The 12,913-nt window shown below is 42.3% G+C and overlaps 1 long non-coding RNA gene across 2 annotated transcripts in view; it reads right to left on the bottom strand.

Annotated features, from left to right (window-relative positions):
• Positions 1–6,209: 6,209 nt before the first annotated feature.
• The window catches only part of LOC128853164 (uncharacterized), a 30,900-nt gene continuing 24,196 nt past the window's right edge, over positions 6,210–12,913 (bottom strand). For both annotated transcript variants that reach the window (XR_008451488.1, XR_008451487.1), the window contains one exon: positions 6,210–6,251. This is a non-coding gene — a long non-coding RNA (uncharacterized LOC128853164). The remainder of the gene's footprint in view (positions 6,252–12,913) is intronic.

Raw genomic sequence — 12,913 nt, 5'->3', positions numbered from 1 at the left:
AAAAGCTGCCTAGCATGTCAGCAGAAAAAAAAAAGAAGAAAAGAAAAAGAGAATCAGCCTTTTGCATGTGATTCATGTCTAAAAACACCCACGCACAGCTCATCACGCTGACCTCAAAAGACAGAAATGCTGCACCAAGACACTTTCAGAGAGGGAATCCATGGGCACTAAACCACAGTGAACAAAGAGCCCATGAATTATCAGCTCTTAAGGCTAATCTGCAGAGCAAATATTAATACAATTAGTGCTGATCCTTGAGTCTCATTATTTTCAAGTTATACTGAATATTTTGAAGGACAGAAACTTGTTACTGCCTCCAATAGCTCTGAGCTGGGAGAAAAAAAATCTAATAAATCAAGGAACCATTTCTTTTCTCTCTGTGCAAGCAAGCATTAGCTCAGTACAGCCAGAATGGCTGAGATGATTCTTAGTGTTTTTTTGATCATGCTGTTCCAGAAACACCATTCTTCCAGCTTTCTAAAAGTGGGATTGCCCATGACTGCTTGTTCTGTTGTTTTAATCTGTTGTATATTGAGCTAGCCTAGAGTTACTGAAAAGGGAAGATCTGAAGGGCCTGTTAGTGTCCTGTACTCATGCTCTGGGTGCCTGCACAGTAAAACTGTGCTTCTAAAGAATTTCACATGCTCCATTTGTTGTTCTGCCCAACGCAGGCAGGAAGCTGTTCCTGTTTCCATAGAAGAGAAGAGGTTCTGTATCGAGCTATAACCTAGAGCAACAGGCCAGCCAACAGGCTTGTCTCATCTCTATAATTCCCACTGAATCCAGGCAAAGAAAAATCCTTTTTCTTCATCCCATCTAGAAAAATAAAGTAGCAGCCTACTGGTTGGAATGAATTTGCATGAATAATTATGAAATATTTATCTGTGATTTAGAGAGTAGTCAGATACCAAGGTTTTTCAATCTCTTTTCCCACTGTTCCATGTGTTCTCAGTCAGTTGCTGACTTCTCCATAAATTTTTGGGCTACGTGTAAGGTGAACATGTCCATCGATGTAGAATCACTGGAGAGTTTGCACACAGATGATCATTTGCTCAGTACACATCTGAGTTGCAAATTGTAGCTCCGCAGAAGGTACAACTGCTCTGCCAAGGACTTAACAAATACCAGGCTTGCTGAAGATACAAAGACTGGGGCTTTCCAGGTTTTGAAACACCCATTCCTCCATGCCAGCCAGTGCTGGGTTGGGAGTAGGTAGAGAACTGTTGCCAGGCACAGCTGTGGATCCCACAACCAATTAGAATGATAACAGATCAAACTCAACTGATATAAATGTGGTCCTACCAGAGACTGCCTTTGAGTGGTTCTTCTTGGAGCAGCAAGTCTATGACTAGAAACTCTTCCTTTAGGACTACACCACCACCCAAAGAAACTTCCCAGGTTTGCGTGACCTCACCCTTCTTTCAGCAAGGGATTATTTCTTCTGGATATATTCTTGAGTGAGCCCTCACCCCTTTGGGGGAGTGATTATGCCTTCTGGGTACCCTTGAGAAAGGGATTTTCATTTACAAGTGAGAGATTGTGCTCATTTTGAGACATCCTTCTAGAGGTTTGCTCATGAAACAGGAATTCTTAAGTCAGTTGTGTAGTAATATTCACTCCTGACATCCAGACTTGTGGCTTACTTTGTCAGAGTGCTAAGTGAATTTGGTTGGAATGAATACTCATTTTGAGTGGCTGGTTGTTCAGTTTGTGGGTGCCTCAATCCCTCAATGTTCAACCCAGCCAAGAAGGAGTAAACAATAGTAGATTGTAGCTATGTTATGCAAGCACTGTAAACAGTGGCATTGAACACATCTGTCCAGAAACAATGAGTCTGCTGAAATACACTGTCCAGCTACAAAATCCACAGCAAGAATATCCTTCAACCATAGCTTCAGCCCTTTGAAGATAGGGGGAACCTCCATATCCTCAGGCTACCAGAGTCACAAGATATCCATAGGTAAAAAGAAAAATCCTTACCATTACGGCCTAAGCACTGTCTCTCTCCTCACCTCCCAAGCTCTGCAAAGTGCACTTCTTGGAGTTACCTTGGAATGAGATGACTTGCATATCAGAATAACTAGCTCTTACAACTTATTCATACCTTATCTGAATCCATGATAGTTTTTACATCTTTAACATTGTTAAACTGGGAAATTCATGACCTAATAACAATTGTGGTTCAAAAACAATGTGTGCCTGAAGGTAAAACACTTTGTGAAAATATGGAACAATATCAACATGCAAAACTTTTATTCCAAAAGATGAGTGAAACCCAGTTAGCAATACCATGATGTATCCATTTAGGTGTTTTGTAAGAATTAATCTTTTACATTCCAAATACAAACTCTAAAAAGAATTTAAGATGTTTGTATAGAATAAAAATCAGAGGATGACATAAAATTCTAAGTTTGAGAGAACATTGTAATGAATCACATGACTGTCCAACAGTCCTAGTACATCGCTTCTAACAGGAGCTGCAAATAAATGGAATGTAAGGGCAAGGCAAATCCATGAGATACTAATAGTCTCTAATATTTTAAAACCCATCCAGCTCATGTGACTGTGAGGTAGATGTGATTGGTCTGTCTTTAACAGCCCTAGTAGGAATGTCTTTCCTTAATTGACTATTTTCCCTTTAATCCTTTGTAAACTTTTGCTACCTGCAATGTCCCTTGCAGCTTCCAGTCAAGTGAAGACCACAGCCTTTTCCTCGCTTCCAAACTGCTCCCATCAGTTTTATTTGATGCCTCCAGATGCTTGCAGTAAAAGAGAGGTCAACAGTCAGTGTCCAACCACTCCCTCTATTCAGCTCATGTGTATACATGCTGTGCACATACAGATGAGATATTGGAGTAGATATTGGATAGTATAACAAAATAGATTCTGGAATTCAGTATAATAATATAATAATATAAAGTCTTTTGGTAGACTGATAGCTCATCCTCCCCCCAAGTTGTCAAAAGGCAAGAAGTTTCAAAGGCTTCATTTTCAACATTTCTGCATGAAAAACAATTTAAAAATAGCAGAATTTCCTTTGATACAAAAAATCTTCTGCTTCTGCTAAACAGTGCTGTTGAACAAGCACGTTCTGTGGCACTTTTCTTCCATTGTTTCTTTGCAGAGACAAGCTCTGTGCTGTCCCCTTTCCAGGTGACGTCTATTACCAGAGAGAGGATGTGACAGGCAGTTCAGAAGTTTCCTTTTTCACCTACTCAAGAAAGGAGAGCTCTGAGGCTTTGCAGTGCTGAAATGATTTCTTGCCATTTTCTCTCTTTGTGTTTAGCAGCAGGTTTCACCTCTGGTCTGCAGCACCCCAGGGAAAATACATACTACTTGTAAGCTGTCAAGACAGGGTAACTCACTGAGGAAGTCATAATCAGGAGGCTTAAATTAGCTGTACAGGGGGCTGCATCTTCACTGGAAAATACTTAGGTATTACATACTGATCAAAACTGAAAACAGAGAGGCAAGCCCTAGATGCAGTGGCTAGCAGAGAAATAACAGAAAAAACATTTTTTCTTCTCCCTCTTACGTTGTGAAATACCGTTTCTCTTCTCTTAACTTGTGCATACTATTAGTCTCTATTCTTTTTAGCCAGAACAATGCAAAGGCTTCCCCCTCATGTTTGATATGCGTTGTTTGTTTTTTTTGTTGGGTTTTGTTTTTTATCCTCATTTGCCCCTTTTCCATTTCTGCAAAGAGCCTTCTTGCATGGAAAATGGCAGCCACCTGCTTCTATTGTGAGGATGCTCACATTTGCGAGCAGCCACTTTACTGAACACAACTGCCTTTGGGCAGAAGCAGGCCCAGCTGGGACCAAGATCTACAAGTGGACAATTAGCAGCCAAGTAGTGGACTAAAGCTGGTTATTTTTATTGCTGCCCTGAGGAGATAGGTCAGGCAAGGCAAAACATTAGTATAACCAGCAAACTGTAAGCATCTAAAGCTTCTGCAGGCCTTGAAAGGCTCATGTGCTATGTTTCTGCACAGCACCGCATAGCAGGAAAATGTTTTTATCATCATACTTGTAGCAAGAAAGCCATTGAAAGAGAAGCATGAAGGGCCCTCGATTATTATCTTTCTGTGCCTCTGTTTTAAAAACAGATTTTATATTTGTTCTTTGCTCACCATGGTATGATTTTTCAGCATTGACTGCCAGCACCACAGGTCACTGGTGATGGCAGCGTGGCACCTTCCAGTTGCACGTGGATGAGGTAGATGGTGACCCTCTGTGCTAAACCCACATATCCAGAAACAGCCCAGAGACATGGGGTAGATTCCAAGTAACCATCTGTTCAGTCCTGCTGCCAGAGGAGCTGAAAAGGAGGTGGCCACAGTTTTCTTATGCTTCTTCATGCATCAGCACCATCAAGCAGCGTTGTTGTTTGGCAGAGCTGGACTCCCCATAAGGTAAGGATGTAGATCAGAGGTCAACATGATGGAGAAGTAGCCTTAAGCTGTGGATATGTCAGCATGAAACTGCAAAACCTGCTGGCATGACTGCCCCCACCACAGATGTCTGTCTGGCTGGACTTCGCTTCTTTCCAATTTTTGAGTGTGTTTTATCACAGGAAACAGGACATTAGAGACTGAACTGGAACCTGCTCGTCTGAATCCTCCATGTACAGTTGCGACCGCTTTTGAAGCCACAGTGACACCACACGTAGTGCCAACCTAGAAGCTGAGTTCCCAGAATAGATGCACATGATTTTTTTTAAACCTATTGTGATTCAGAAAACTTCCCTTTTTAGGTTTTGCCTCATCTGTTTGCTATAACTTGCTCACGGTTGCTGAGACCCAAAGAGAGGCTAGCAGTTAACATAGGCTAAGATTCACAAAATCATTTGAAGTTAAAGATCATTAAGAGGGAGACAAAACCTTCTACATGGCTTTTATTGCCTTAACCTCATGTCAAGATGAGAGGCATAAAAATGTTATGGAAATATACAATATTTCATTGTAATGCAGAGAAGCTCTTCCAACATATTATGTATCTATCACTGTGAAAAACGTAAGGCACCAAGTAGATAAATGTTTTTGCTTGGCCTAAAAGAGTCAAAGGCTGAGAAGGGGGGGACAGACAGAGAGACTTGTACTCCACTTCAGGAGCATGACTCATCTCTTCCTGCCACAACTGCAAGGAATCAACTTGGAGAAATGGAATTTGGGTGAGAGCTTCACCTGAACATACCTGAACCATATGCATCAAAAGTGATATGAGGAATTAAAATCTACCCAACCTGTGGGTACCTACAGCTCCATTGGTAAAATTCCCCAGCAGCCAGGGTTCTCCTCACAAGCTGAAAGTTGCTGAAGGCCCAGGGTGAATTCAGACAGCACCCCCTCTCATTCCTAAAATCCTATGGGACCTCCTGAGCCCATGACAATCCGCAGGGCACTGACCATTTGTCTTCTCAGACAGACCAAAACTCGCCTCACTTCTAAACATCTGTTCATTCAAAAGATGAACATCTCTACCACAATCAATGAAGCAAAAACATCATAGAGTCCAAACAACAACAAGCATTTGGCTAAGAGGTTGGTGGAGATTATGTACATGTAAACCGGAAGCATTTATTTTTCTTTCTTCCTAGTTATTTACCGTAAACCAAGAACATGCAGTGATACAACACCTGCAGAAACACTCACGTGCATCCACTTCTCAAGGAACTTGCGAGCACACCCAAGGACTACCTACCACTCTAGCATTTGCAGAAAGCAGTGTTAAGTAGAGAGAGATCAAAACTTAAGCACAGAGCACAACACAAAAATACCCCAACTTTCCCACCTGCCAACCAACAGTGAAGCACCTTATCTTTTCTACTCCCATTCAGTTCTTCCCGTTTCTCCAGCTCAGAAATAGCAGCTTTGCTGAATACTCGGAAAGAAAGTATTAAATGGTGAATTTTGGAAAGCAGGGGGACTGCTTATTCAAGTGTTTTTGCATACATAGTGGTTTGCTTTATAGATCACAAATAGTGTGGAACACTCGAACTCCTTTACGAAATGCCTCTCCTTAAAGAGATGTACAAGAACTGCTCCCTGCCCACCTCAGCCCTCCTTCATTCACCTCCTTACTTTTTCTGAAATTCAGTTTATGCAATTTCAGATCACCCATTACCCTCTGTAACCCTGGGTCAAGCAGAGTGAGACAGAAATGAGAGAAAAAAAGAGCTGGGGAACAAACCTTGATGCACTTCATGGGATGCATGCAGCAAGCGTCTTCTGTGTGCAGCTGGAGGTCTGTGCTGTATCACAAGAAAAAGCAAAGGTCAGAGTTAGATGAGGGTTGGTATCTAAGACAGGAATTTTTCTTCTTTTAAAACTGGTTTGTCAACAGATGGTATTCGTCAGTTCCAGCTCCATTTTGCTTCCGATTTGGAATCCTCACCCTTTCATACCTATAACTAACTACAGATTTACTGTTCTATCACAGTATCTTTAGAAACAAGAATGTGTCTTTCACTTTCTTACTGTTAAATCATGGTAGTGTCCCCCCCCCTTTTTTTTTTCTTTAACTTTTTTTTTTAAATGGCTGATGTTGTCATGGTGTCTCTCACTCCTTTTCCAGCCTTGTTTCCCTAGTAGTCTTTTGTAAGAGCACAAAGTCACAGACCAGCCGCCTATTGCACAGTTACTTAGCTGCTATGATTTAATAAGCCGTCAACAAAATAGTTTGACAGATAAATCACATTCCATCAATCGGCACTTTTTTTGTTGGACAACAGAGTCAGCTATGGCACATCCTGTGCAGATGAAAAGAATGAAGGACGTCCTGCCTGTAAACCAGGAAATTCCCAAATGGATCCACATAGCCATGAAAGCAAGACCTCCAGAACAAGAGGAGTGAATGGTTTCCAGTGAACATCTCTGAAGCTGACAGCCTTTGGTCCTAAACAATTAAAGAGCAAGATTATAAATATTTTGAAAATGAAGCCTTAACCACACCTTTTCATTACTGTAGAACATGCAGCAAGAACACAGTCCTCTACCTAGAACAATTTCTTTAATTTCAAGAGAACTGCAGTGGGCTACAGGAGATAGTGCAGAGTTTATAGAAGTACACCTCTAGGATTATTTATCTCTGTGTTAGAAGTGAAGGTCTCTGCCTGGTGACTTTCATGTTGTTTCAGATAGGGATTCTTGGAAGATTTCAATTTCAGATCAAAGATTTATGAAATTTATATTAGTAACAGTATAGCAAGACTGCAGGTGATCTGTCCAAAGGCAAATGCTATTTGAGGACAAAACTATTTTAATCCAAAGGGGTTTGTTTTTTATAAAAAATATAGAGGAGATGTGTACATTAGAAATGCTTAGATACACACCTAGACTGGCAGTCAGGTTAAAAAGCAAAGTTCAGTACGTTTACTTATATGTTACACTTCAAAATTAGTTTTACTAATTGCAGAGATAGTGCTTGTTAACTTAAAGCAGTACAGAGCCTGCAGTAAGGTCAAAGATGGAACATTCCTGTGCTCTATGCAACTCCTACTAATCCCTGGCAGGTTTTCATCTCTCTGTCAGGGAATCATTTCAGGAATGGGGCCCATTCACCCCAAACACCTGCTAGTCCAGACATGGCAACATCATTTACAAGTCTTCCTGATTTATCTCAGCAGCCATCCGGTGCTGAGCAATTTGATCTTAAAATCCGATGTCAAGACACTGATGTCTTAGCATATTCTGAACCCCCAATCAGCTTCCTCTCTGTCTTAATTATAGGATAGTCTTCTTCCAGGATTTGTTTGCTGCCATCAAGCTATGCTTTCCAAGAGACTGAAACATGAAGGGAGCCATGGGTTGCAAAACAAGTACATGTAATCCTTTTCAAATGGAAATTCAGGGCTGAATTTGAGGGCAGCTAACAATTTGAGGCAACATAATTCTAACTCAAAGATAAAATTAGTGTGGGCAAATAAATAAATAAAGGGAGAGCAAGGGACTATGAGATTACATCATGCAGTCTTCTAGATTAGCTGTAAATCAGATTCAAGACTTCAGTTCCCAGGGCCTGCCACTAGATGGTAATAAAAACTAAAGTAATAAAACTGGCATGGCATTAACATCTCTGCCAACTGCAGCCCCAGGAGTTTCCCAACAGTACATCATCATCCCTCTATGCCCGTGAGCCCAGAAGAAGCCACTTGTCCCTTCAAAGTGCACCAGACGGATGTTACCTCCTAACCACAGCAGCTTGCAGTAGTTGGGCTCTTCAGCTGTGCCAGAAAAGCATGTTGCATAGGGGTACCTGCCAGTGGGGCTGTGGCACGGGCACAGCACAGAGCTAATCTCTGTTATAATCACCTGTAGGGCCCTGGCTACACACCACACAGGAGCTTTAGGCAAATCTGTTCCACATTCATGCAGACATCCACCTTCCCAGTAACTATCCACACTTTACACACTATTCCCAACTGAGCTGGGCTTCCTGACCTGCAGTTCAGAGAGGGAAACAAGTTTTCCCAGATATGTCAAAGAAATAACTAGGAAGGACTGCTAGGCTTTGTGTCATGTTAGTCCCTTCTAGCCTGATTGTGGCTCAGATAACCACTCTTCCACTGCATTTAGGGGAAATACACCACCTTTACTCTCTGCTCGCAAAGATCCCCATTTCTCTCAGATTACTTAATCTACTGATAAATATTCAGTAAACTAGAGAAAATTGCAGCCTTCAGCTTGCCTGGAGCAGATCTCGCACCAGACATTGAACCCGGCCTAACTGGACCCTTTAGTAGTGTGGTGTCCTTTTGGGGTCCAAGATCCTCTGAGACAGTCTGGGACAGAGACAGGCTTTAGGCATGAAGGCTCATGACAAAGCTTGAGGATGTCTAATGAGTGCAATTTGCTAAACAGTCCCCACCTAAACAGAGCTTCTTAAAACACTAGGTACCCATGGAAAAATATTGGATACAGCCTAAATGCCAGTATGACCTCAAAGCCAGTTCAGAGCTCTTCTTTCATCATCTAGTCACCAGTAAAGCCACCGCTTTGGCAGAGACACTCACATGGATGCACCTGCTTTGACACTTTCCTCACCAAAGACCAATCTCTTACATTTTTGTCAGGTTATTACCTTGTGGTTACCCAACTAGTTTGGTATCCTTTAGTCAGTTCTGGTGATAGGAGTGTAGGGTTCACCTCTCTTCTGCTGTCCCCTGTGGCCTACTCGTGGGATTTTTCCTTCCTTTACATATTTTTTGGCCAAAATCTGACCTTAGCAGAACCATCTGACTGAGAGCTTCAGGAACCTATATTCTCTTCAGATGCAAGATGATATGCATAAGGAACGGGAGAGATTTGCTGTTGCCAGATAGGGTCATTCATTACATTTCCTGTAGCAAGGCAAACCCAGTGTACAATGGTCCTGAGGGAGACAACAGAGGGGTTCCAGGAGGGAATACTTCCTTTTTCTCCTTAAGGAAGTTGGCCACAGAGCATCCCTCTCACTATGGCACACATACTCAGGCAGGGCCTCCATCTACTGATGCTTCCACAGAGATTACCATCTCCCTTTAGCATGACTTGAGTAGTCTGGAAGGAAAATCTTAAGTAGAACATTTAAAACATCGAAATAAATGGGACTGCTCAAAGCACTGCACTGCTAGGAAGGTGTCAGGAGCTAAATTATTCTAGAAGCACTGAACCATATGCTGTCAGGAGCAATCCTGTGTTGGCAGAGAGAGGATGGACAAAGCTGTCCTATAGATCCCTTCTTTCCATCCTAACATCTATAATTTCTCTGTTAATGACTTGTAATTGTGTCCTACATGTCAGGACACATTTTGATTCTTTGCTTGATAAAGCACTGGGGCCAGTAAGATCATTCAATTAACTGCACAGTCCAATACCTCCCCCAGTGCCAAAACCTCCGAACCCAAATCAGCCAGGATCGTCTTTCTGTACCTCTGCAAGGGCCCAAGGGGGAAGGGAGCAGAGCAGAGAGAAACATTCATTCTGCTCATTTAAAAATGTAAAACACATTCAGGACTGCGTGTAATAGTGTTGTAAATCTTATTTCCATAAAGTACCTCCAGGGCTAATTCACGAGACATTAATCATATTCCAGCTTCTCCCAGCTGTTAACTCATCTGCAGGGTTTTTAATAAAAGATTTTGTGTGCATTTTCAAGAGACAAAATCATACCAACAAGGGCTGGTCTACTCAGAGCAGAAATTTCCACCGTCTGCAACAAAGGCCACCTCAGAGGCTCCCAAACTCCTGTCTGGCAGCTTTCTCTTCACTACTGAGCCCTCCTCAGCTCCAATCGGGGTTGCCTCTCCCTCCATTCAATGACACCCTATGGTGATGAGGTTTGGCTAAGGGACAGCCAGTGATATATTTCCAGGTCACTTCCTTCAAGTGCAATCTGATTTATTCCCAGCAGTTCATTGGCATTGCTCAGTGGCAGAACCCTTAATTATTCCTTTAAATCTCATTTCAAATTCTAAGCACAGCCTCCTTCCTCCCTATAGCCTCCTAGAACTATAACCTGATCTGTGGATAAACACACTATTTCCTTTTATCCCACTTGTCTGAAAGCTCTTCTATCCAGGAAAGGCCTCGCTTCATTTGTGTCACATTGGGGAGGTGACAAGCTCTCAAGGGCATGGAGTCTGCTGCTTTGGGGACCAGGGGACAAAATTGTCCTTAACTGGAGAATGCCACAGCACATCCAGAGAGGTGGGGTACACCTATTTAAAATGCTGCATGCAGAAATTTCCCTCGGCAGGACAGCAAGTGACTCCGAATTGCAGCAGGTTGACCAAAGACTGGGGTGCTGCATTACAATGTCTTTTCAAAGTCCTCCTCCTCTAACATCCCCCACAGCCCCAATACACAGCCCCACCTGCATCCGCTCACTCATCCCACAGTCCTCATCAAGTTCTTGTCTCTTTTTGCTCCTCACAAAAGCAGCCACACAGACTGATAGGCTTGTGCCTCCCCATTTAACCTACTTTAATTAACCATTTTTCCTCCAGGTGAGCCCAGGAGAGTGGGTTAGGGCTGGCCTGCCAGGCACCAGGTCTCCCCTCAGCCCCTTCTTCGTCAAGCTCCTTTCCATATACAAAGCCAGATTTGGGAGGATTGCATTGTCTAAGTCCACCCCCTAAATCAGCTTGTTGTCTAATCCTGTCTTAAGTGTACTCCACATTCAAGGGAACGTCACTGTGGTTGCAGAAACCCCTCTCTCGCTTTCCTTAATTACACAGAATAACATTAAACAAACTACAGGAGCTCAGTTGTCAAAGGAAAGTGGCAGAGGCCCACCAAAAGCAGTCTCCTCTTCACCATGAAGGCTGTGAAAATTAAAAGCCAGGAGCTGTCTGCTTTCACCAAGAAGGGAGAAAGCTAGGCATCTTCCCAATATCAGGACAGGCAGTTTACAGTAGGGGCATTGACTCAAGATAATATTCCCACCTGAGAACTCAATTTTTCCTTGAGTTATTTAACCATTTCAAACAAAACCCCAACCCAACCAATTTAAAAATATAAAGTACCACTTCACACTGAAATGTCCAGGCACTTAGATCTTTTGTTTTCCAAGGGAAACATTTAAACATTTTCTTTCCTTTTCTCAGCTGAAGTTAATCAGTAAATCTGCCTCAATTCCTTGAGCTGTGTTTTTAGAAAAAGAAATCAATGGTGTCACCAAATCTAGAAAATTTTTCTTTCATTTTTAAAAAGGGATGTGGGTAATAGAAAGCCAAATTAAGCATAGGTGGGACCGCATTCAATTTAGACAGAGCCACAGTGAAAAGTGAGACATGTCTTAGATTTTATTGGAGGAGAAGAAGCGTATATGTTAGTAGTAATTGTTAGTGGGCAAATAAAATCTCCATATTTCAGCCTGTGCATCTCTCCTTGTAGTTTTTCCTTAAAGACCAACTTCAACCTCCTACTCATACCATAAGAAGTTGCAGTGTCACTGTCCTTATAATTCACCTCTCCAGTGATTCTGGATGTGGAATGGGACTAACAGCTCTTCCAAACTTCCCTACCAGCTCATTTGCCAGCTTGAAGAAACCTAATGGCTGGTTTAAGGCTGGGTGGGATTCCACTTGCTCATAAAATCCAAGCATTCCTCAGTCTTAAGTGAACTTTCAGGCAGCTCTATTACAAGCTATGCAAAAACAGCGAACACCTGGACAGGCCATTGAAACAAGGTATTGTCCTTACTCCTCTTGCAGAACTGCACCGAGGCTGGCTGCTGCTGTACAATAGAGACAGATGACCAGTATTTGCTGGGAACAGCGACCTGGTTTTAAGCTGCACTGAGCACACAACCCAGAGGAGGTCTAACCTCACCAGCGAGACATGCAAATGTGTGTGAGGATAAAACAAAAAAAAAATATTTGAGCAAATCAGAGTCAAAATGCTGATCGCTGCTGCATTTCAGGTAAGAAAGTACGATCAGTTCTCCAAACCTTGTCTGTTGACATCTACAAAACTCATCTCCTCAAGCTCAGCACTAGCACAAACGCATCCCCCTGGGATTGCACCTTTGTTTCTTGCTCTGTCTGCAACTCTCTCCTCAGAAGAGCTTGCACTGTCTCCCTCCTCTTTAAGCCTTTTCTTTCTACTTCTACTACTTCATCTTTTCTAAGAGCCTTCTGTCAGAGATGACAGTCCAATACTGTAACTATTCCAGATATGCCACTCTCCAGAGAAAGGGGAACATTTTCCTATTATTAGAAGCCTCTCTCCTACTAATCCATTGCCCATCATGCTGCAGGCCCCACTCTTCCTTCCTGTTGCACTTCAGCTTAATCTTTAACAATATAAAACAATGTTCCACAAATACCTCATTAAAAGCAGAAAAATTCAAGAGCATGCTATGTAGCACCCTGACTGTATCACAGCTAAAACGTGGTCTTGCAAATGATACAGACATTAAAAAAGCGAAAAT

This window comes from Cuculus canorus, chromosome 10, assembly GCF_017976375.1.
Source record: "Cuculus canorus isolate bCucCan1 chromosome 10, bCucCan1.pri, whole genome shotgun sequence".
NCBI classification, from domain to species: domain Eukaryota; kingdom Metazoa; phylum Chordata; class Aves; order Cuculiformes; family Cuculidae; genus Cuculus; species Cuculus canorus.
The sequence above is the reverse complement of the archived record's forward strand: the minus strand, read 5'-3'. Positions and strand labels throughout refer to the sequence as shown.